Source organism: Nyctereutes procyonoides, unplaced genomic scaffold, assembly GCF_905146905.1.
Source record: "Nyctereutes procyonoides isolate TBG_1078 unplaced genomic scaffold, NYPRO_anot_genome, whole genome shotgun sequence".
In the NCBI taxonomy this organism is placed as follows: domain Eukaryota; kingdom Metazoa; phylum Chordata; class Mammalia; order Carnivora; family Canidae; genus Nyctereutes; species Nyctereutes procyonoides.
The window spans coordinates 9,331,335-9,354,326 of NW_026575134.1; the positions used below are offsets into that span (position 1 = coordinate 9,331,335).

A 22,992-nucleotide genomic window follows, 5' to 3' on the forward strand; every position below is an offset into this window, starting at 1 on the left:
CACTGGGTGTTATGCTGTATGTTGGCAAATCGAACTCCAATAAAAAATATTTAAAAAAAACATTAAGATGGAAAAATGGTGTAATATAAAAGCATTTTAGTAACTGCAGGGAGATGAATTAAGCAGCTTTTGATGATTACTTGTATTACAGAGTTGCACTGGCTTCTGTTCAAACTCATCAAACCACAGGTGTGGGAAGCTTTGCCACGTCACACCCCATCACTTTTCTGGGGTATAGGCTCATATTCAACCTATGGGAATTGGGTTGAAGGGGGTGTGATTAAGGACAATGAAAGGTGGGTTGCCACTTAGGTAAGCAGGGTAGGAAGTAAGGAAAACGTGGAGGCACAAAAATGCATCACATCAGCTGAAAGTCAATGAAAACCATGCTGGCAGGGGGTAAGGACCTAACCAAATTCCAATTAAAAGAGCAGCTCATCACCCTTGCCACAGGTGAGGCATTAGTAAATTCTTAATCAGATGGAGACTCAAGTTGGCTCCCAAGAGGTTCCCATGATGATAGACAATGGATAACCTCTAGAAACTAACTCTGCTCCCATTTATGATCCCTTCTTAAGAGCTCTATCTCCTCATTCTACCCTTTTTCCTTCCTGCCCCACCAGGGAATCTTATCCAGTCTTGGTGATGAGAAGCCTTGTTCTGCCTCATTGTGTATAATAGTCATTTATTGTACCTTAAATTCGTCACCCAGCTTCCCACTCTTCTTTCTTGTGGCAACTGAACCTTCATTTTTTTTTTCCCAGAGGAACCATCCTTCTCCCATTGTCAATTCACATACTTGAGTAAAACTGACTCTACTCCTTGAGAATCAGAGTAAGATCATGAATTAAAATAAGTTAATCTTCCTACACGAACTCTGTCAGAAAACAGAGGAAGAGGGAATGCTTCCTGCCTCATCTTATGAGGCCAGCATTACCTTGATAGCTGAGTTAGATAAAGCTATTACAGAAAATAATACAACAAACCAGTATCACTCAAGAACATGGACATAAAAATTAAGCACACACACACACAACTGAATTCAGCAACTTACAAAACTTATTCAATACATCATGACCTTGTAGGGTTTATGCCAGGAATCAAAGGTGAAATTTGTTTCTGTAATTCACCATACTAACAGAATAAAGAAGAACATCCACATAATCTTCTCCATTGGTGAAGAAAAGGCATTTAACAAAACTCAACATCAATTCATGATTTTTAAAAAATCCTTAGCAAACAGGAATAGAAGAGTATTTCTTCAATCGAAAGATGACATCTATATAGAGCCTACAACTAACATCGTATTTTATGGTAAAACACTAAACCATTTTTCTCTAATATCAGGAAAAATCTGAGATGCCTGTTCCTACCCTTTCTATGCAACCTTGTACTGGAGGACCTGGCCAGAGTAATAAATCAAGAAAAAAATATGATTGGTGCACAGATTAGAAAGTGGAGAGTCAAATAAACTAGTGTGTTTATTTCACTGTCATGGCCTCTATTTGGAGATGGATGACCCAAGTCAGACCAGACCAGTGAGGTCCAATTCCTGAATTTGAGTATGAACTCTCTTTTCTGTTGTGCTGTCTATTCTTCAAGTCTCCGGGGTCCATCTCACAGTCTGAGAACAGAACTATCCCACTAAGTGCAAGGCCTGAAAATGACCTACACACTGAACCATGAATCACACTGGTTTGAGAGGAGTTCTATCCCTGGGCTGTTCAGTTATATGAACTAGTGAATTCATTCTTTGGGTTAAGCCAATGTGGGTTATCACCTAAGAGTCTTGTTTTGTTTTGTTTTTTTCTAATACCTTCTTTTATATCTTAAATCCCCCCAGGGGTTAGGCTTTTGAATTCTTTTCCTGCTGTTTCTTCTACTCCATAAGTTGACTCCACGTCTACTTGCATGGGTAAAATAACATATAAATTAGTATACAAAAATATTATCCTGTCATGTGTGTCAAAAATAAATGTAATATAGTGATTTTTTTTAAATTTCCAACTGGTGAAGATGCCTGGGTGGCTCAACCAGTTAAGCGTCTGCCTTCCTTCCACTCAGGCCATGATCCCAGGGTCCCACACCAGGCCCCCTGCTCAGCAGGGAGTCTGCTTCTTCCCCAACCTCACCCCCTGCTCATGAGCTCTCTCTCTTTCTCTCTCTCTCTAATAAATTTTTTTTAAAAGCCTTTAAAAAAGAAAGAAAGAAAAGAAATCTCTAACTGATGAATCAAAGCCAATCCTCTGTAAACCTCTTCCCAATGTAAAAAGTTGACAATGTAGATTCATCTGTTCTGCTTCTGGATTCACTTCCCTCATTGCAACAGCAGGGGAATAGCAACCAGACATAGCAGATTTGTGTAATGTAGTTATACAAAACATATTTTTAATTATACTGATTATGGCCAAATTCAATAGGAGATATGAGAAGTATATAGTACACATTGCATTTTCAAGCATGAAGTCTCAAAGCAATTACTTTTCTCTACAACCCCAGGCCATCCCTTCATAAGTCCATCCTTGATTCCTTGCAGAAATTCTTCCTAGACTCCTACAAAAATCCTTCTCCAAAATGATGCTAAGCCATATTTTTCTCACTTTGATTGCCCTACACTTGTTTCATCTGTGGCTACTGTCATTATAACACTTTTTTTTTTGTTTGCTTTTTAAAGTACCCTGGGCATGGAGTCCAAAACAGGGCTTGAACTCCTGACCCTAACATCAAGACCTAAGCTGAGGGGATCCCTGGGTGGCGCAGCGGTTTGGCGCCTGCCTTTGGCCCAGGGCGCGATCCTGGAGGCCCGGGATCGAATCCCACGTCGGGCTCCCGGTGCATGGAGCCTGCTTCTCCCTCTGCCTGTGTCTCTGCCTCTCTCTCTCTGACTATCATAAATAAAAAAAAAAAAAAAAAAAAAAAATTTAAAAAAAAAAAAAAGACCTAAGCTGAGATCAACAGTCAGATGCTTAACCGACTGAGCCACCCAGACACCCTATAACATTATTAATATAAAGACTGAACCTCATAGTTGAGGTCACTTATTCTTTTCTAAGACCTCAGCTCTACTTGGTCACAATGTCTTAGGATGAACTAATCCAAAAGAAGACCTTATTTGCTGTGTGATCGCGGGCAGCACAGATAAAATAAAAGTGAAGAGGAAATAAAAGTGATATCAGGAAGGGGGAAGAGCCAATAAAAAATAAGATAATGATCACATAAATGCTGTGGCCACCTGAGACTCAATCCCACTGGGGCCCTTCTGGCAAACCACAGACAATATATCTCGACAGTGTCATCAGGGAAGAGACAAGATGGAATATGGAACCACTGACAGTTACCCCTCACTGGTTGAGGGTTGCTTATGGAGGCATGAGTCACTGGCATTTCTGTGCTAGCCTATGTGGGCTGAGTGAGGAACTGTGACATGGAGGTAAGGCCTCAGGCAGACAAGCAGAGAGACACAAATGGTTGAGACAGGAAGCTGGCAGCGGCCACAATTCAGGAGAACTAGAATGAGATGCAAGCAATGCAGAGAGAGGCATCAACAGCTTCAGGTATGCAGTTACACAGATTTCAAGCCGTCTCACCTCTGTGATCACAGGAACACCAAGATTCTTCAGTCTCCTCCTGTTTCATGGATTTCTCTACAGCCTCCACGTGCCTCTTCATTCCCCTACTCCGCAGATCATATTTCTACTTCTAACATAGATAGAATTCCCATATTAAATATAACCATTCCCTTCTGATCAGTATTATCCAAAAGACAAAAGAAATTTATGCTTGATATAATCCGTCCTTTTCCCGATCAGTCTGGCTTCAGACTCCTCGCGAATGATCTTCTTGAGCAAACATGAGCATTAGCTTTCAAGAGTTTCAGGAATAAAGAAGACATAGTCCCTGCTCCCCAGCTGCCCAGGAGAGGAAAGAAAAAAGGTCACAAATAACTAAAACATAAGGCAGAATGAGCTAAGTGCCATAAGAGAGGTACATACAAAGTGCTTTGGGGGCTCAACGGAGATAAATATCATATCCAGTCGGCAGGATCGGGAAGGATATGTGAATGAGGGGGCTTGTGAGCTGAGCTTCGAAGGATGGATGGGATTTTGTCAGTAAAAGGTGGCTAGAGGGCTTTCTAAATATAGAGAATATTATAAGCAAACTCCAACCACAGAAAAATGCACACTCCTCTGAGAAACAGTCTGGTTTGGCCAAAGCATAATGTACACATCACAGAGGTGTACTGGGGGATAATGATGGAAAAGACCACTCTGCGTGCATTTTTAACCATTTCAGTAATTTATCATCAGGGCTTTCAACTCCAAAAAGTGGCATGACATTAATGCCTCTGGTGGTAAGGTCAATCAGCAGCATATTATTTTTTAATGCCAGGTTAGTGTTCATATTTTAAAATCGCTATAATATCAAACTTGTTGAAAGGAAATGTAGGAAGTCAGAGGGGGGGGTCATTCCCTGATGATCATATAAGGATAGCATAAAAGTTGAGGGTCTGCCATCTTTATCTCTGTTAGTCCAAATACCACTTAAAGAAAGAAGTCATGGTTACCATTTTACAAAAGAGCTGGAATGCGGTAATAAAAAAAAAGATGAATGAACAAAATAAGTCAAGGCTTAATATTGTCTTCAACAGGTGTCCAAATCTACACATATATGTGAGTTTAAAAGGAAATTAGCCAAAGTAAATAATGTGGGGAATCAATGTTAAACACATTTGTATGCATGTGGTTTTTCTCCACATCCTGGGGGAATTAACATTTTAGTCTTGCTACAGTCCCCTTATTAATCTTACTCTCACCAGAGTCAAATGGGAAGTAAATCTACTAAAGTGTAATAGCTGAAGCTAGAAGGAAATTATTTCTTTCTTACAGAACAAATCCTTCAGCTCGAAGACTGTTTTTTTAGACCATCCTAACAGTTGTTTTGTCAAGCCACAAATACGTAGCCTTAGGCTAACTCATAAACACACACAGTTTTATAGCACGAGTTCATCTACATCAGAATAATCAGTCTGTACTTTTCAGAGCCTCCCCATGTCTGAGTTGTGATAAAAGGTGTTTTGAGTCCCACTTAACTGTTTTTTTTTCCAATTTACCTGAAATGAGTCTTAGTAGGAAGCATTATTTGCTAAATAATTCGCTTTTTGAATCTCTGCAATGCAAAAGAGCCAGAGTCACTTCTTTGGGTTATTAGTGTAGAGGATAATTTTGAGACATTTAATATTCTTTGGTGATTTCCACGATCTTCCTCCCATAAAGCTTGGCTAAGATGACTTTTTTTTTAAAGATTTATTTTTATTTATTTACGATAGACACACACAGAGAGAGAGAGGCAGAGACACAGGCAGAGGGAGAAGCAGGCTCCATGCAGGGAGCCCGACGCGGGACTCGATCCCGGGTCTCCAGGATCGCGCCCTGGGCCAAAGGCAGGCGCGAAACCGCTGAGCCACCCAGGGATCCCCTAAGATGACTTCTTACATGCTCCTGGATGTAGTTTTCTGGAGTCTCAAAAAGTTCTTGTTAGAGGCTATTAAATAAATTCAAAGTGTTACTTAAAGAAAGGCTTGGTTCTGCCTCCAAGAACCACAAAATGCCTGTTCTATAGGAAGACAGATCCTCTATATGTGCTAGAATATAAATGAAAGTCCTCATTTCATCAGAACGTTAACTTTCCACTCAGAAGTTCTAAGATCTATTGCAAACTATCTGGTACCATTAAAGGTCTCTGAGACAACTGGATGGATGAAGAAGCTCCCCTATTTTCTGAGCTGGGTGGGAATGGGAGTAGAATGGCTTGGAGCAGATGAATGATTCTCAGACTTGAATCTGCATATAACCCACTTGAGGATCTTGTTCAAATGCAGATTATGATTCAGGAGACCTGGGTTGAGGCTCCAAATTCTGCATTTTTAACTACCTTCCAGGTGAGGCCAATGTTAGTTCTGGACCACACTTTGAACAGTAAAGGGTATGAGGCAGGAATCAGCAAACTGCAGCCTACGACTATACAGCCCATGAGATTTTTACATTTCTAAATGGCTGGTGGAGTTGGGGAAGTGGGTATCAAAAGAATTTTTCATAACATGTGAAAATTATATGAAATTCAGATTTCAGTGACCATAAGCAATGTTTTACTGGAACACAGCCACACTAACTTATTTGTGTATTATCTCTGGCTTCTTTTGAGCTATGACAGAGGCACGTAGTTACAACCAGGACTGTATAAACCCATAAATTCTGAACTATTTACTATGCGGCGCTTTCCAGAAAACATTTGCTGACCACTGGTCTAAAGCAGTGGTTCTCAACCCTGACCGTATTGTCATATCAACTGCAGAGCTTTAAAAAATATTGATGACCATGTACCACCCAAAATCTATACACAAAGTCACCCAAGTCAAAGCTCAAAGCCCAGGTCAAGTACTCACTGCTTCTTTCTGCATGACAATCTGCCATGTGGTCACTAGGAGCTAAGACACAATTCCTAGCACGATTCTTTGACTTTGTTGCTGCTGTTCATTACTCCAGTACTTCAAGACTAGTAACAAAGCTTCACCGCTCTCTATATCTCTCAACACATTCATTTTCAGGAATTCTCATTTGCTTCCTTCTTCCTTCACATGGCTGAAAGCAGCAAGCTGAGTTATCACCGGACTAACACACATGACCTATAAGTGATCTACAAGTACACCCACCTTCATTCCTCTCCTTCCTTCATTCAGGAAAGGAACAGCCCTGTAATCTCATACCAGATCCCTATCTCTTTAATACAGCCCTTGGGCCTCATCTGGGGCGTGTACATTGGTCATACCTTCTCCTATATCTTTAACCTCTCCATCTCAGTGACCTCATTTCCTACAACCTAGAAACCTGCTAAATTCTATTCCCTTCCTTCTGGAAAAAAAATAATAGCTACATGTATACATATATTACATATATGCATGCATACACACACACACAAATATTCACCTTTACCTACTACACAGTCTTCTCCCTTTATCAACCAAAATACTTGAAAGAGAACTCCTAACTTGCCATCTCAATTGCCAGCCTAATATTTACGTCTAAAACCAATGTGCCATAATTTCTGTCAATACCACAGTACCCTGTCCTTGCAAAAGTCACCAGTTATATCTAATGTCGCATTCACAGTGAACATTTCTGAACCCTTGTAAAACCGCTATACAGCACTGCACGCCTGTTTATCATTTTCCTGAAACTCTGTTTCTCTGATGCCACATACTTTTGGTTCATCATATCTCTGATTATTCTTGTTCTGGCTTCCCTTTCTTCACCCAACCCAGTACCTCAGTGGCCCATCAACAGCTCATTATTCTCACTTGTGCCACGATCTTGATCACTCTAATAGATGCACCTACCATAAATGCTTATTATTCCTAAGCCTGTCTCTACCTCAAATCCCTGCCCACGGTATCAGACTCATATAGTCATTTTTTTCTTATTAAAGATTTTATTTATGTATTTATTTGAGAGAGAAAGAAAGAGAGATCAGGAGAAAGAGAAGGGGCAGAGGGAGAAGCAGACTCCTCACTGAGCAGGGAGCCCAATGCAGGGCTCGATCCCAGGGGCCCAGAACCATGACCTGAGCTGAAGGCAGAACTGACTGAGCCACCCAGGCAGCCCTCATATAGTCAGTTTCTGTTGACTGTTACCAGTTGACTATATCAAACCCAACATGTCCCAAACTGAACTCATTCCATCCTCTGCCTGACTCTCTTCCTATATTTTTCTCAGTCTTAATTGGTGACTCTACAATCCAGCCAGTTACATAGGCTGGAAACCGGCACTTACTGTTTATCCCCTTATTTCCCTCATCACCCAGAGCTAAGAACCATTAAATACTATAAATCTGTATCTCAGTTACATCCTAAATGGATGCCCTAGTATCACTGACATAATCCAAAGTCTTCATTATCTTTACATAGAAGACTGAAACTGGTCTACCTACCTCCAGTTTTGTCCACAAAAACTATCTCCTCACCCATTTAAGAGTGATCTACCTAAAAGACAAACAGCATACCAGTTATATGCCTGAAACCTATCAGTGTCTTTCTATCATAGAAGAACATGCCTACGCTCTTCAACACAACATTCTCCACAATGTGGGCCTTACTTCTCTGGCATCATCCCCTGACTCATATAATATTCTCAGTATACTGCAAGTAACAGAAATAGCTTCTCCTAATTGCAGAGTTCTACTTGAATTCTTTTTTTCTCCCCCTGCCCCATACTATCCCTGTCCCCTCCAAAAACACCCTACGCTCATTCATGTACTTTAAGACTCAAGCCTCCCAGGTTTGATGAAGTGTCTACTGCTGTATGTCCATAATAGCCTGTGCTGTGCTTTTCTTTATCACTAATATCATAATGCAGTAGTTGAAGAAACTGGTTAATGACAGAGATCTGAATTCAAACCACTGGTCCACCATCTGTCAACATTCTTACCTGAGAAAATCATGTAACATCTTTGATTCCTCAGCTCCTTCCTGTGTACCATGGGGATAATAGTTACTAGTGCTTTGTCACTAAGAATTAATGAGATAACATGCTTGGGATATAACCTGGCCCCAAGTATAAACACAACAAATTAGAATTTTAGTTATTATCAGCATTTGTTGTTGATCTTAAAGCCAGAACACAAAACTTGACGCATGTGTTCCATAGTTATTCAACAGTCTTACTTTTTGCAAAGGAATCTGCAAAATATTTTTATCAAGTTCGTCCTAATAGTGGTCACAGATATCTCTTTCTTACAAAAAGAAATTATCTTGAAACATGTTAACACAATAACAAGAAGGAAAGTTTGAAAATGAATTGTCAAGGAAAAGACAGGGAACCATAGTTTTTCTCATGATAAATGAACATCTCAAACATATTTTTAAGGTTCTTAATTGGTAAAAACATGACCACTGAGAACCACGGAGAACTTTTTATAGAGAAGAAAAAAAGAACCCTTATAACTAAATCATTATGAATTATCCACACCCAAAATAATAGGAGATCCTGCTTTTATTTTACTTCAGAGCATGATGTGAAAATATAAAATGTGAAGTTCTACAAGAACATCTGCTAATTTTTAAAATGTTAAAATGTTCTGACTCGTGTTTTTCCAGTGATTTGTATTTAAATTAATTTCAATTCCAAAACAAAAATTCTCTCATTATATTATAAGCCTGTTATAATTACCCTAAGGAAAATAAAATGTAACCTATTACCAACGTGCCCACTAGCCTGCTTCATTAAATGCCTAAAATTACAGCATATTTTTCAGTAGTGTGTAAGGGGACTCAAAACAAATATATTCCAGGTGCAAACTCGGTTACTCAACAGACTGAACCATACTCATTTTTTTTTTGTTTTTAACATTGGGACAGTTCTGATTCAATTTATACTTCATTTTTTTCTACTTTCAATTGAAAAGTGTGTGCAGGCATGTAGAAAACTGTTGGGGGCTTTTATAATACAGTAGCCCCAAACCACTCTCCACCTCCCAGATACAAAGAGGATGTTTCCTGCTGTACTGGTAACCAGTGTCAACTCATGCACTCAAAGTCTGTGTTTCCTTGAGCAAGGAAAAAAAACTCTTGAAGTCTCATACCCTTGTCTGTGAAATGGGGATAATAATAATATCTATCTCAGGAAGGCTTAGGGAGCATAAATGAGAATGCACAAGGATCTAGAGTCCTTAGCACAGTGCCAGGACACATGAGAGTGATCCCCCCTTACACAGCACTTAGTGACTGCCAGGCAGTGTTCTGGGTACTTTACATACATTAGTTCCTTTAAGCTATAGCAGCCCCATGGGGTAGGTACTATTATCATCCTCCTTTAACGGATGACAAGCCATCCATAAAGCACAGTTCTGATTATTTCACAGGACAACAGTACCAGATAAATGGGATTAGCACTAAATACTCCAAAGGGTTCGGCAAGGAATATAAATCCTAATGCCCTAAGGCATCCATTGCATGGAACAAATTAACTTCTCTCCTATCAAACTAGAAAGTACCATCCGCAGGAGACTTGTGACTAATAGCAGCTCAAATAGTTTTCTGCTTTCTGTTGTTCAGTTGAAAAACTCTGCAATAGAAAAAAGTACATACGCCTTCAACCCTATCCAATTATCCTCTGTCTTTGCCTCAGCCCAATGGATAGCCATGGTCCTACTCACCGTTTACAGAGCTCTGATTCCCTGTGGCAAAGAAACCAGACCAGAGAGGTAGGTCAGGACACCTGTTTTGGAGGCATGTGATATAAAAAATTTATACTTGGGTATGTGCTGGGATAATTCAGCTTTTTGGTTTTACTGCTGTTGAATGATGCAAAAGAGTGAAGCAACGTTTAGTACTTTGCATTTTTTATTTGGCCTTCTGATAATACTCCTACCTTCTAAGAACGGATGGCCAGGCTTTCTGCACTCCTTGCCACAGTGTGGGCTGCAGGGCAGGAGTAGCCTGAAGAGAACCTCCTTCCCTTGCCAGAGTTTTCCAAAAGTCTTGTGCTATAGAAACAACAACAACAACAAAGCTAATACACTCTGTGTGAGAGTGACAGAAAAAGGTGGGGACAGGTGTGGCACAAGAGCAAGAGGAATAAAAATATTGTCCCAAGCTTAATGAAGAGTTGAAAGTCTAGGATCTTTAGTAAAGGGGTCTACAGCTTCCCCCATTCAGGCTTCTCAGAAAGAGGTTGGGCCTCCATAGGAAATGACACCAAAGTGGCCACACAAGATTCCATTCAGAGCACCAGAACCCCCTAGGTCCCCACGTGCTGGGTGACATAGTAGCCACAACACCATCAAATCCCAAGGGATTGGCTAGGGAGGTACATCAGGGGCTCTGGAAAGGGGGGGACAGCTTTTGTTGTCAAAACACGTGAGAGTCATGGATGCCAAAAATATCCTACAGTGTGCACAGGACAAAATGCCAGTGCACCCTGTTGAGAGAAACTGGTGGACAATGGGTATCAAAGTGGAAACTAATTTGGACTAAAAGACCAAGGATCACCCTTGAACACTGTTCTGTGCAACACCCTCAGGATCGAGACCCCATACTCTGTGAGGGAGGGACTCTTTAGCTCTTTGACTTAAACTGAATTCCCTCCAAGCTAGTGGGATGGGAGTTCAGAGTTGGATTCAGGTTTACTTAAAAGAAATAAGTAACGTAGCATTTCTTACACACTGGAGCTTACTGAGAGAATTGATATGCCCTACAGCTACTTCATTTTTAAGAGTATAAATGTCAAGGCCTTTCTGGAAGCATGGTCAGCTTTCGTCCTATCTTCTGAACATTTCTTTTGTGCTATATTTGGTACTGTAACAGTTCTGAAAATGGCTTTCCAGATTGCATCTATGTCCAAACACAATGAAGAGGGAACCAAGCCATGTTCCTGTCCCTAAGAGAACACCCCATATTTCTTTATTCTGAATTTCTTATGAAAATGGCAGCAGTGACTATATTTTTAAAGTTTTATTTTTAAGCTATTTTATTTATAATCAATAAAATCTGGTTAAGCATCTGTATACGCATCCATCCCACCTAACAATTGTTACATGTCACAAGAAGATTGGCAAGAAAGGACTTGGGCAATGCTTTATAAAGTGACACAAATTATTAGTTTCATAAGAAATGTCCACCCATCACCTTAAAAGCTGTAAATAGCCACATGCATTTTTTTAAAAAATAGGATTAGAAAAAGACAAGAAGCATTTTCAACTTCCATAGAAAACTAAATTTGAGGAAAGGAATAAAACACTATTGATGTAGCATCTTCTCTAAAAGTGAAAAAAATACTATATGGTATAATTAATCTTCATACCTTCACTACAAAAAGAAGGAGGGGGCCACACAATCCCTTTGGCATCTGGGAGAAGAAGCAAAGGTTCAGAATGCCCAAGAGCAGTCAACAGTGGAGATGGCATCCAAATACTACATGCAGGTGAAGGCACTAGTTAGATACCAATCGCTTACAAGCACTGCATCTTTTTAAAAAGATGTTGCTCATGAACATTTCATATATACAAGGCAGTATGCTTCAAATACTCATCTCACCGAAGTCTGACTAAGAGGTACATATAATTTTCCCCATTTTACAGCTGAAGAAACTGAGGGCAGTGACATTAAGTTGCTTATACCAGGTCACCCAGCAACTAAGTACTGACTGAGATCCAGCCAGGGCAGTTGGACTCCAAGGCTATGCTCCCACCTAAGAGTCCTCCTTCTTTCTTTACCCCTCACAGAGTGAAGAGAGTTCATGCATCTCAGAATTAGTATGGATTTTTTTCCTAGTGGCCATCAAAGACTCTAGCACTGACAACTAAAATATGACCTAAGAGGTCTATTTTCAATTTCCCTAAAATTTTACTGATCATTGAAAAGAGCCCTGGCTTTATCTTCTATACTTTCCAGTACCCTTCACCAATCATTAACTCTAATCACACCATTTAAACTTCCAGACACAAGACTCTTGAGGACAGGAAAAGTATCCATCATCGTCTACCGCTACTCTCAACACCTAATCACAGTGTCTGGCACATAGTAGGCTCTCAATACACCTTTGGTGGATGAATAATTGAAGGATCCAGGGCAGCCTTGTGAGCTAAAGGAAGCATGGCATAGTGGTAACACCTGTTTAATAGGGCTCCATTGACAACTGCTGGATCGAGATTGACTTATAGAGAACCAGTGGTCCAAAGAGACAAAATGAGAGCAGAGATGAACAACTGAAACTCCACTTAACTATCAAAGCCTTTGAAAACTGTTCACAGGAGAACTAATGGCTATCTCCCGAACCTAGGCATGATGCTCTCATACCTGGTTTTCTCCATGGTTCCCACATCATACTTACTTCCATTCTTAAATTGCATGTATTCATCTTTGTATCCCCAGCACCCCTTAATGCACCTTCAATCTTTCTTTTTCTTCTACCAGTGCCCTTAGCATTGACTACAGTTATGATTAGTTTAGAACCCTTTTTAATAATGGCCCTCCTTAATTTAGTGTTTATCCACATTCAAGCCTCAACTCATGTTCTAAATTTATTTTCCACTATCTCTCCCTTGACCCATTTTAGTATCATCTAAAGAGAACTACCTGCTGATGTCCTGACAATCTTCTTTGCTCATGCAGTTCATTTTGCATCAAATGCCCTTTATTTTCATGCTTGAGCCCAGCTCAATTATCATTCCCTCCAGGAAGCCTTCACAAACTCATTCCAAATGGACGTAATTCTTTCCTCATCTCAATTCCCATATTTTATATATATTTTTTTCTGCTGACATATATCACTTTACTCCATAAATTCAGATATTGTTTTATATTCCCTACTAGATGAGAAGTTCCCTCAAGGTAAATGCCACATATTATTCACTTCTGTATCTTTCACAGCAAGCAGCACAGAGTCTTCCACACAGTGGTGCTTTATAAGTTGAGTAAATAAATGAATGAACAAGAGGTTAAGTGCATCTTTGTTCTGTTATTCTTATGTCTTGAACCTGGCTTAATAGAAAGGGCATTAATCATAAATCATAAATCCTAGTTCAATTTTTCTCAGAAGTAGCCATGAATCTTGCCTAACCTCCATGGGTTCTAGTTTCCTTGTCTGAAAAAGGACATGAACTAGAGCTGCTCTCTCAGGCCAATCCTAACGTGTCAATATATTATATAGTACAAAATATGTAAAAAATTCCAAACAGAGGAAATACGATTCTCCTTACCCTTGGCCTAGTAACTCTCAGTGTTTTTTCAGAGCTCAACTCATCATCACTTTCACAGAGAAATTTCCCTGATGACCATGACTACATCAAATCTCTCTACATAATGTTCTCACAGCACTATAAATCTCCACTTTGCAGGACTTAAGATACTGATGATTTTTATTCATTTTTGTATTATTTAATTAAAGTCTATCCCCATTTATCCCCTCTATACTCATTAAAATGAATAAATGAGTGTAATCTGTCTTAGAATATGACATTTTACAAAGCAGAAGTATTGTTTTCAGTAGTTTTCTTTGTAACTTATATAACCATGTATATTTCAGCACTTAAATGCTCTCCAAAGATAATGGACAAAAGCAAGCTGACACAACTTCAAAGAGTTAATGTAGTTTTCAAAGCATCTAATTTGACATTTCATTAAAGATTATATATTCAAAGAATGTGGTCTCAGACATTTCTAAGCATGAAATCTAAATTAAATTCTCTTTTGTTTTACTTCAGCTTCTTGCTATTTTTCTCTGTATTTTTCTCTATTTAAAATATATCTATAAACAACTCATTACATATGTTTTCTCAGATCATTAGTTAAATAAAAACATCAATTTAGAGATTCTATATGTGATACAGAAAGTAAACCTGAACCCCCTCTTATGAACAGAGAAAAAAACAAAAATGTTTCTTTGTAAATAGCCACAATTTAATATTTGATTTTCAAATCAAAATATAAAAATTAAACATATTTAATTAGTAAATGAAATATCAGTGAAATCATCTTTTATAAATGCAAATCTTTTATATGAATAATAAGGAAAGAGTACAACTTGTCATAAGGATACAGCTAATCAAAGCGGTAGGAAATAAACTTTGATATGCTTAACTTGATATAAACATTTGAAACTTAATGGTTTCTTTATCTCATGGATATATTTGAATTAACACAAACATAGTAGATTTAATAAGCTGTAACACGTTATTCCTCACCAGGCCCATGTAAGCCATTATCGTTAGCACCATAATTATGAGTTAAAGGTATGATCTTTAGACATAAAGCCAAAGCTTTGTATCTTTTTTTCACGTGCTCCTTTCTACACACTTGGGGAGTATTCTTTTCCATAAAAAGGAGAAACTGACTGAAACTAGTAACCCATGACCTCTTCCTATCCAATAAAGTGGAAGTGGAAGTGCCAAATCCTTGAGAGTGATGTTCTCTCAAGGGACAACATAAGATGAGCTAAGCTCACTTCCTTCCACCTTAAAATAGCTCTTCACTTTTTAAATCATAAATATATGAAGAGTATAAACATGTGAAGAGTAAGCCTACAAGAAATAAAATTATATTTGTGACAACCTAATTCTGAGAGTCGCTAGATTATGCAAGGTCCTGAAAAACATATTCAGTCTATCAGATAAAGTCACATGCCCATTAAAACTCTTGAAACAGGCTACCCAGGGACATACGAAAATAAATACATAATAGAGCAGGGCTTATATCTTCAAACATCTTAGATGTTTTTTGAAAAATAATCACACCACTATTAAATAAGAATCCCTGTCTTAATTACGAGACTCAAGAAACGTCTCAGGTTATACAGACCAGCATTTCGCCCTTGATGGCATGAACTATATTTACTCCAGGTCTGTATAAATCAGCAGCACTTGCATGATATGTTGCATGAATAAGTTCATCAACTAAAATAACTGTCCAGGGGCACCTGGGTGCCTCAGTCAGTTAAGTGACCAACTCTTGGTTTCAGCTCAAGTCATGATCTCAGGATCCTGAGATGTGGTGCCCTGTCCACAGGCTCCTTGCTCAGCGGAGAGTCTACTTCTCTCCTTCTCACACTGCCTCTGCCTCTGCTCTGCCCCACTCATATGCATGCTCGTTCTCTCTTTCTAAAATGAATGAGTAAATCTTTAAAAAATAAATAAAATAACTGTCCAAAGAAAAAAGTATAAAATAAATATAAGCACAAATGACTGACATAAAAAAAAAAGACCACTCATTATTTTGTTTCTTAACCAAAACCATTCTTCCAGATGTTATGTAGTTATCTGGCTTGATGGAATTTTTGTATGTCTGTGATTTTTTAATAATTAGGATATCTGGTACAGTGAGAGAGACAGGGGAATGACATATTATGGACTTGCCAATATAATCCTTAATGTATTGAGTTTCATTACATCCACACTAGCACAACACCATTGGGTCTAGGTATCTCCTGAGATATGGGAATAACCTCATCACACTGAGTTAGAAATTACTGAATTTCATAATTTTTTCTGAACAAACTTGGGGGTTTCTTGTGGGGAGGGGGTTGTTTGTTTTGTTTTTTACAAAAGCAAAACTGGTAATGCTTTGTAGATGTTTTCTTAAGGAATTGGAGTTTAAAAGAACATGAACTTTGTGAAGATGACATTCACATTTTGATATTTTAGCCATGTGAACAAAAGAAAACATACTGTAAGACTTGGGCAAACAAACAAAAGTAATACAACTGCCTTATAACATTCCTGCAGAAGTGAACTAAAAATACAATGTATACATTATCAAAAGTTTCCCATTACTACTATTACTACTACTACTACTACTATTATTTCTATTATTTCTGTATTATATCCAGCCACATTCAGGGTCATACAGACCTGCAGCATAATACTATTAATTTTAAGAACGAAGTTAACTCTTAAAGAATCAAATGACTTGAATTTAAAGAGATAAAAGAAAATGCATTCTGTCTCTCATTTTTTTCAACACGTTCCACTATCTTCCTCCTATTGAGAATAAATATTAAGACATCCTACACGGATATGGCATTGCCTCATTAGCACAAACTAGATGTGACTGGCAGTAAGCAACTGGCCTTATAAACTACAACCAGAAAGGGCCACACACTTACTTTTTAAAACCAAAATTTCCACTTGACATTTACTATTTGGTTTAAAAAAATTTTAAGATTTTATTTATTTTTCTTGAGACACAGAGAGGCAGAGACACAGGCAGAGGGAGAAGCAGGCTCCCTGCGGAGAGCTTGATGCAGAACTCGATCTCAGGACCACAGGATCATGACCTGAGCCAAAGGTAGACACTCAACCACTGAGCCACCCAGGTGCCCCTACTATTAACTTCAAAGTAAATAATCTGCATCCTTTCAGAAAATAAGTACAAAGAAGAAACTGAATCACTGAACCTCTACCCCCAAAACCTAACAATAAATACAAAAAGGAAAAAGAATCAAAATGTGAGTCAATCAAATGGAGGATGACAGCAACCACACTACAAATTTTGATAAGTGCCATCAAAGACAACAGTCTGAAGATTTATTATATCAACCTTCAGCTCCCTTCATTATTGTCAAGAAGCATTGTGGAGACGAGAAACTGAATCGAGAAAGTTCTGAAAATTCTTACTGATATCCCCCAATTAGGAATGAAGTAGAATCTAGGCGTTGAGATGCAACTCAAAGCAAAAGCCAGTAGGAATAGGAGGAGGGAAAAAAAAAAAACATAAATACAACAAGCTGTGACTCAAAGGATGTGCCATTTTGCTGGTCACCATTTAGGTGGCAAGCTGCATACTCTCCATCACCTCAAAGAAGAAATAGGGGTTTATTTAAAAAGAAATCATGCTAAAACTATATAGTGAAGTCATGAGGCAAAACTATTGTGAGGTTCCCTCCCCTCCATCCTTAAAAACACTTTACCCAGGCAGCCCAGGGGGCTCAGCGGTTTAGCAGCACCTTCAGCCCAGGGTGTGATGCTGGAGACCTGGGATCAAGTCCCACGTCAGGCTCCCTGGATGGAATGGAGCCTGCTTCTCCCTCTGCCTCTGCCTTTGTCTGTGCCTCTGTGTCTCTCATGAATAGATAAATAAAATATTTAAAATAAATAAATAAATAAAAACACTTTACCCAAAAGCCACATGTTGAAGTGACATCAAAAAAAAAAAAAAAAAAAAAGACCCTCAAAATCCTCTCCAGCACATAACAATAAAATCACTGGCAAAAATAGTCAATAACAACTTTTGCAGAACTCTGAAAATTAACTGAAGGCTTGCGGTAATCCAGAGAGCATTTATTTCAGAAAAACAGCTGAATCATAGTAAGAACAATGAGCTTAATGGCATTTTAACTCGACCTGTTCTCATCCCTGGGTTTCCAGCTACACAGCAGCCTTGAAAATCAGTAGTCTGCAATCTCAGTGAAAAGCAGCAGGCTGGCAGCCACTAGAGGATACAGAATGGGGTTGGAACTTTCAAAGCCTCATTAACACAAAATGATCAGTGTTTGACCTATCTGCAAGACCCCATTTGGAAGGGTTCTTTTTTTACTAAGGCATTTTTTTATTACAGTATAGTTAATATACAGTGCTATATTGGTTTCAGGTGTACAAGATAGTGATTCAACAACTGTATACATTGCTCAGTGCTCCTCAAGACAACTGTACCCTTCCTGGAAGGCTTTTTACCTGACCTGGCTCAGAGTTCTCTCAGTGTGAACAGCCTCTGGGGGCATTTGTTAATTGTCAACATCACTGCTGATGGAGGTAAACAGAAGACTAAGCAAAAAGCTTACTTATCAAGGGAAATCTGGGGAATTTAATGCCCATAAGGAGCTTTGAAAAGGCGCCAAAATATTCCTGGAAATCTAAAAGGCCCATGCACATGTATGGGGCTGTTTGCTTGTTCAGGTCTGTGCACGTGCTCAGAAATAGCTGAGAAGACCCTCGTTCTCAGCAGCTGTGACTGACCTTGAAGCTCTGTGCAAGTAGGAAGTGAGAGGAAGGAAGAGTTGTCAACTGCCTGGCTGAATGTAAAAGACACAGGTCCCAACACACACATACCCCCTCAACAGAAACTTGGAAGACTTACTGCTTCCGGGCATTTATGCAGATCTCTGTCCAATCATGAATTGATCACCAGTCTCTTCTCAACAGAGCAGACTTCAATGGTCACACACAACAAAGAATACAGACTTTACAGATTTAGTTCAGAAAAATCATTAGGCAAATAGCAACAACAAATCCCAAGGAAGGAGAAGGAGCTGATTGCCAGAGTTGTCACATAATTTTTTTTCAAGTCCTCATACTATTCTTTATTTACATGTTTTTTAAGATTTTATTTAATTATTCATGACAGACACACAGAGACAGGCAGAGACACAGGCAGAGGGAGAAGCAGGCTCCATGCAGGGAGCCCAATGTGGGACTCGATCCCAGGACTCTGGGATCAAGCCCTGAGCCAGAAGCAGATGCTCAACTGCTGAGCCACCCAGGAATCCTAATTTACATTTTTTAAAGATTTATTTATTTATTATTTATGAGAGAGAGAGAGAGAGAGGCAGAGACACAGAAGGGGGGAAAAGCAGGCTCCATGCCGGGAGCCTGACGTGGGATTCGATCCCGGGACTCCAGGATCGCGCCCTTGCCCAAAGGCAGGTGCTAAACCACTGAGCCACCCAGGGATCCCCCTAATTTACATTTTAACATGAAAAATTTCAAATACAGAAAAGAGCTGAAGAAATTTTATAATACCCATATATCCACTACCTAGATCTACAATTAACATTATACTGCATTTTTATCACCTACCTATCCATCCCTCTATCTACCCATCAGAACACCTCTTTTTCCCTTCATTTTATACAGTGCATCTCAAAGTAAGTTGCAGATAGTCAGTATATGTCCCCCTAAATACTCTAGCATATGTATCATTGCTTAGAATTTAATATTTTTTACAGTTTTTTCCCCTTAGGTAAAATTTCTATACAAAGAAATGCACAAAATTTTACACAGAAATTTGTGCAGCTTCTCTCAAGATACATAATATGACTTACCCCAAAAAAGTTCCCTCATACTCTTCTCAGTAAATCCCTCACCCTGTCCTATCCCAGCCCCCCAGAAGCAATCACTGTTCTGATTTTCCTACCTAGATCATCTTCACCTTTTCCAGACACCACAAATAAATCCAATAAATAAATTCATATATACTTCTCTATGTAAGGCTCCTCTTATTCAATACAATGATTTTTAGAACCATCCATACTATTTTCTAAAATATATTTAACATTAATTACCTACTTCATGAAAAGGACAATCAAGACAAGGCAGATACACACGGCGATAAAAAGGGGATTTAGGTAGTAAATGTCCAGAGACACACCGAATTCTAGAACTAAGATGATGTGGCCCCTTTTTTCAATGTGAATTCATCTTTCAGGGCATTAGCTGATAACTCCCCTATAAAACACATGGAATGTCCACTTTATTTAGCACATTAAAGTCGCCGGGTGCCACGCTATTGAGGTCATCAGAATTGTGAACTGTAGCGGCTTTGTATCCTGCTCTTGGTGCTTTTAAAACCTCTACATCAAAATTACACAAAAGTCTTCTAATTAACACAATGAAAGTGCCAGATGAATCATCTTTCAGTGGTGGAGGCCCTATGGGTTCATAGGCATTCTCTGGTTTTGAGTTAATCAAAAAACCCCTTAAACTTTCAGCTGGAAGTCTATAACCAAATCTTGCTAGAAGGTCATCAAATGTCTGAGATGCACTTTCAAAATTACATGCTAAAATGCCTGATTCTACAGGTAGTAGGTTTAAGAATACGAAGAGCTGGACAGTCAAGATGTAGATTTGTGTGGCCGACAGCATGAGCATGAGCATCACTATGAAGAGCAGCATCTTACTGTAAAATCACCAGACTGGCTGATGGAGCAAGGATAAACCTCATCCCTTCTGCATGGTGTCCAGGCTGAGATCCAGATGGGAAGGATGGAGACCCACTAATGCCTTAGATAGAGTCCTGGTTGCATTATTAGATATGCAAGCAGACTGAAGGCTGAAAGCAAGTACCTAGTCACCCAGCAGGAAGCCATGCCGACATCAGCACTCTGGGCCTGACACGAGTCATCTCCAGGACTCAGCAAAAGTCAAACCCATGACATAATATTATATTAAATGTGCAATTTTCAACAAAAGCAAAAAGGTACAAAATATGCAAAGAAACAAAATTTATGGCCATTAACAGGGAAAAGAGCAGTCTACAGAAACTGTTCCTGAGGACGACCAGACATTGGACTTACTTGACAGACTTTATTAGTTTCCCAAGGCTGCCATAACACATTATCATGAACCTGGTGGTTTTAAACAATGTAAATTTATTCTTATATAGTTCTGGAGCTCAGAAGCTGGAAATCTGAGGTGCTGGCATTCCCTCTAGAATCTCTAGGGAAGATTCCTTTCCTGGTCTCTTCCACCTTCTGATGATTGCCAGCATTCCTTGGCTTGAGGCTATCTCACTCTAATCCCTCCATCTTCACATTGCTTTCTCCTATTTTGTGTATCTCAAAACTTTCCCTCCCTATCTCTTAGAAAGATGCATGTGATTACATTTAGAGCCAACCCAGATAACGCATGATAATCTCCACTTTCCAAGATCCTTAAGTTAATCACATATTTTGCCATAAATTACTCCTCTACCATGTAAGGCAGACTCTGAGGATTAGGACATAAAATACATCATGGAAGCCACCACTCAGCCCACTACAAAAATTTTAAATCAGCTACATAAAATATCTTCAAGGAATGAAATGAAACCATGTGTTGTGAACTAAAGCATATGGGCAATGTCTCACCAAATAAAGAATATCAATAAATAAGGTGAAATTATAAAAAGAACCAAGCAGAAATTCTGGAGTTGAAAAGTACAATAATATAAATTAAAAATGCACTTAGAAGAGCTCACTAGCAGATTTGAGCTGATAGAGGAAAGTGAAGTTGAAGATAGGTCAATTCAGATTACCCAATCTTAGTAACAGAAAGAGAAAAGAATGAAAAAAAAAATTTAAAAAACCTTCAGAGGCTGTGGAACACAATCAAGTGTACCAATACAGGCATAATGGGAATCAAAAAGGAAAAGGAGGGGGAAGAGAGAGAGAAGAGAGAAAGAAAAGGAGATGAAGAAGAGATAAAAAGAGATGATGAAAACAAGACAGATTTAAGGAATTAATAGCCAAAAATATCCTATATTTGATGAAAATGTTTTAAAAACCCACCTACACAGCCAAGAAGAGCTGTGAACTCCAAGTTGGATAAATCAAGCGTTCCACACCTAGACACATCATGATGAAACAATCAAAAGATAAAGACAGAGAATCTTGAATGTAGTAAGAGAGACAAGACTGATCACATGAAGAGATCCTAAGTAAGAGTAACAGCTGGTTTCTCCTAAGAAACCATGGGGGCCAGAAGTTAGTGGGATGACCTGTGTGAAGTGCCAAAAGAAAGTAAAATGTCAACCCCAAGAATCTTACATTGGGCAAAACTATCCTTCAAATATTAAAGACAACTTAAGATTAAAAAATTAGAAAATTCATTGGAAGCAAACTTGCCCACCGAAAAGCCTAAAGAGTTCTCCAAACTGAAATGACAGAACATTAGGCAGTAGTTCAAAATCATATAAAGAAACAAGGAATACCGGGACACCTGGGTGGCTTAGCAGTTGAGCTCCTGCCTTTGGCCTAGGGCGTGATCCTGGAGTCCCGGGATCGAGTCCCACATCGGGCTCCCTGTGTGGAGCCTACTTCTCCCTCTGCTTGTGTCTCTGCCTCTCTCTCTCTTTCTGTGTGTGTGTGTGTGTGTGTGTGTGTGTGTCATGATAAACAAAATTTTTTTAAAAATAAACAAAATAAAAAAAATTAACAAGGAATACCAGTAAGTCAACCACATAAGCAAATATAAAAGGCAGTATAAATGTATCTTCATTTGTAACTCGTTCTTTCTCCTCCTGGTGTAAAAGGCATCTGGATACATAAAGCGATAATCATAAGCCCAAGTTAATGGATATACAATTATATGCATAAAATTTGTATGAAAAACACAGCAAAATGAAGAGAAAATGGAGCTGTAGAAACAAAGTTTTATATAATATTAAAATGAAGTGACTATAAATATATGAACTAGATTTTTTAAAGATTTTAAATATTTATTTGAGACAAAGAGAGAGAGAATGCATGTGCAAGCTGGGGGAGGGGCAGAGAGAGAGGGACAAGCAGACTCTGCACTAAACATAGAACCCTACAGAGGGCTTGATCCCACGACCCTGAGATCATAACTCAAGACAAAACCAAGAGTCAATTGCCTAACTGGCTGAGCCACCACGGACCCCCTAAGCAAGATTTTACTGGTTCACATTAAAAAATATCCAAGGTATATTAAATGAAAATTGCAATTAGCAGAACG

At 38.9% G+C, this 22,992-nt stretch overlaps 1 protein-coding gene and 1 pseudogene across 2 annotated transcripts in view; both read right to left on the reverse strand.

The window, feature by feature from the left end:
• The window catches only part of SUGCT (succinyl-CoA:glutarate-CoA transferase), a 716,497-nt gene that overhangs the window by 471,063 nt on the left and 222,442 nt on the right, over positions 1-22,992 (reverse strand). The gene's annotated exons all lie outside the window — the stretch shown is intronic.
• Positions 19,824-20,433, reverse strand: LOC129494071 (E3 ubiquitin-protein ligase RNF13-like; annotated as a pseudogene).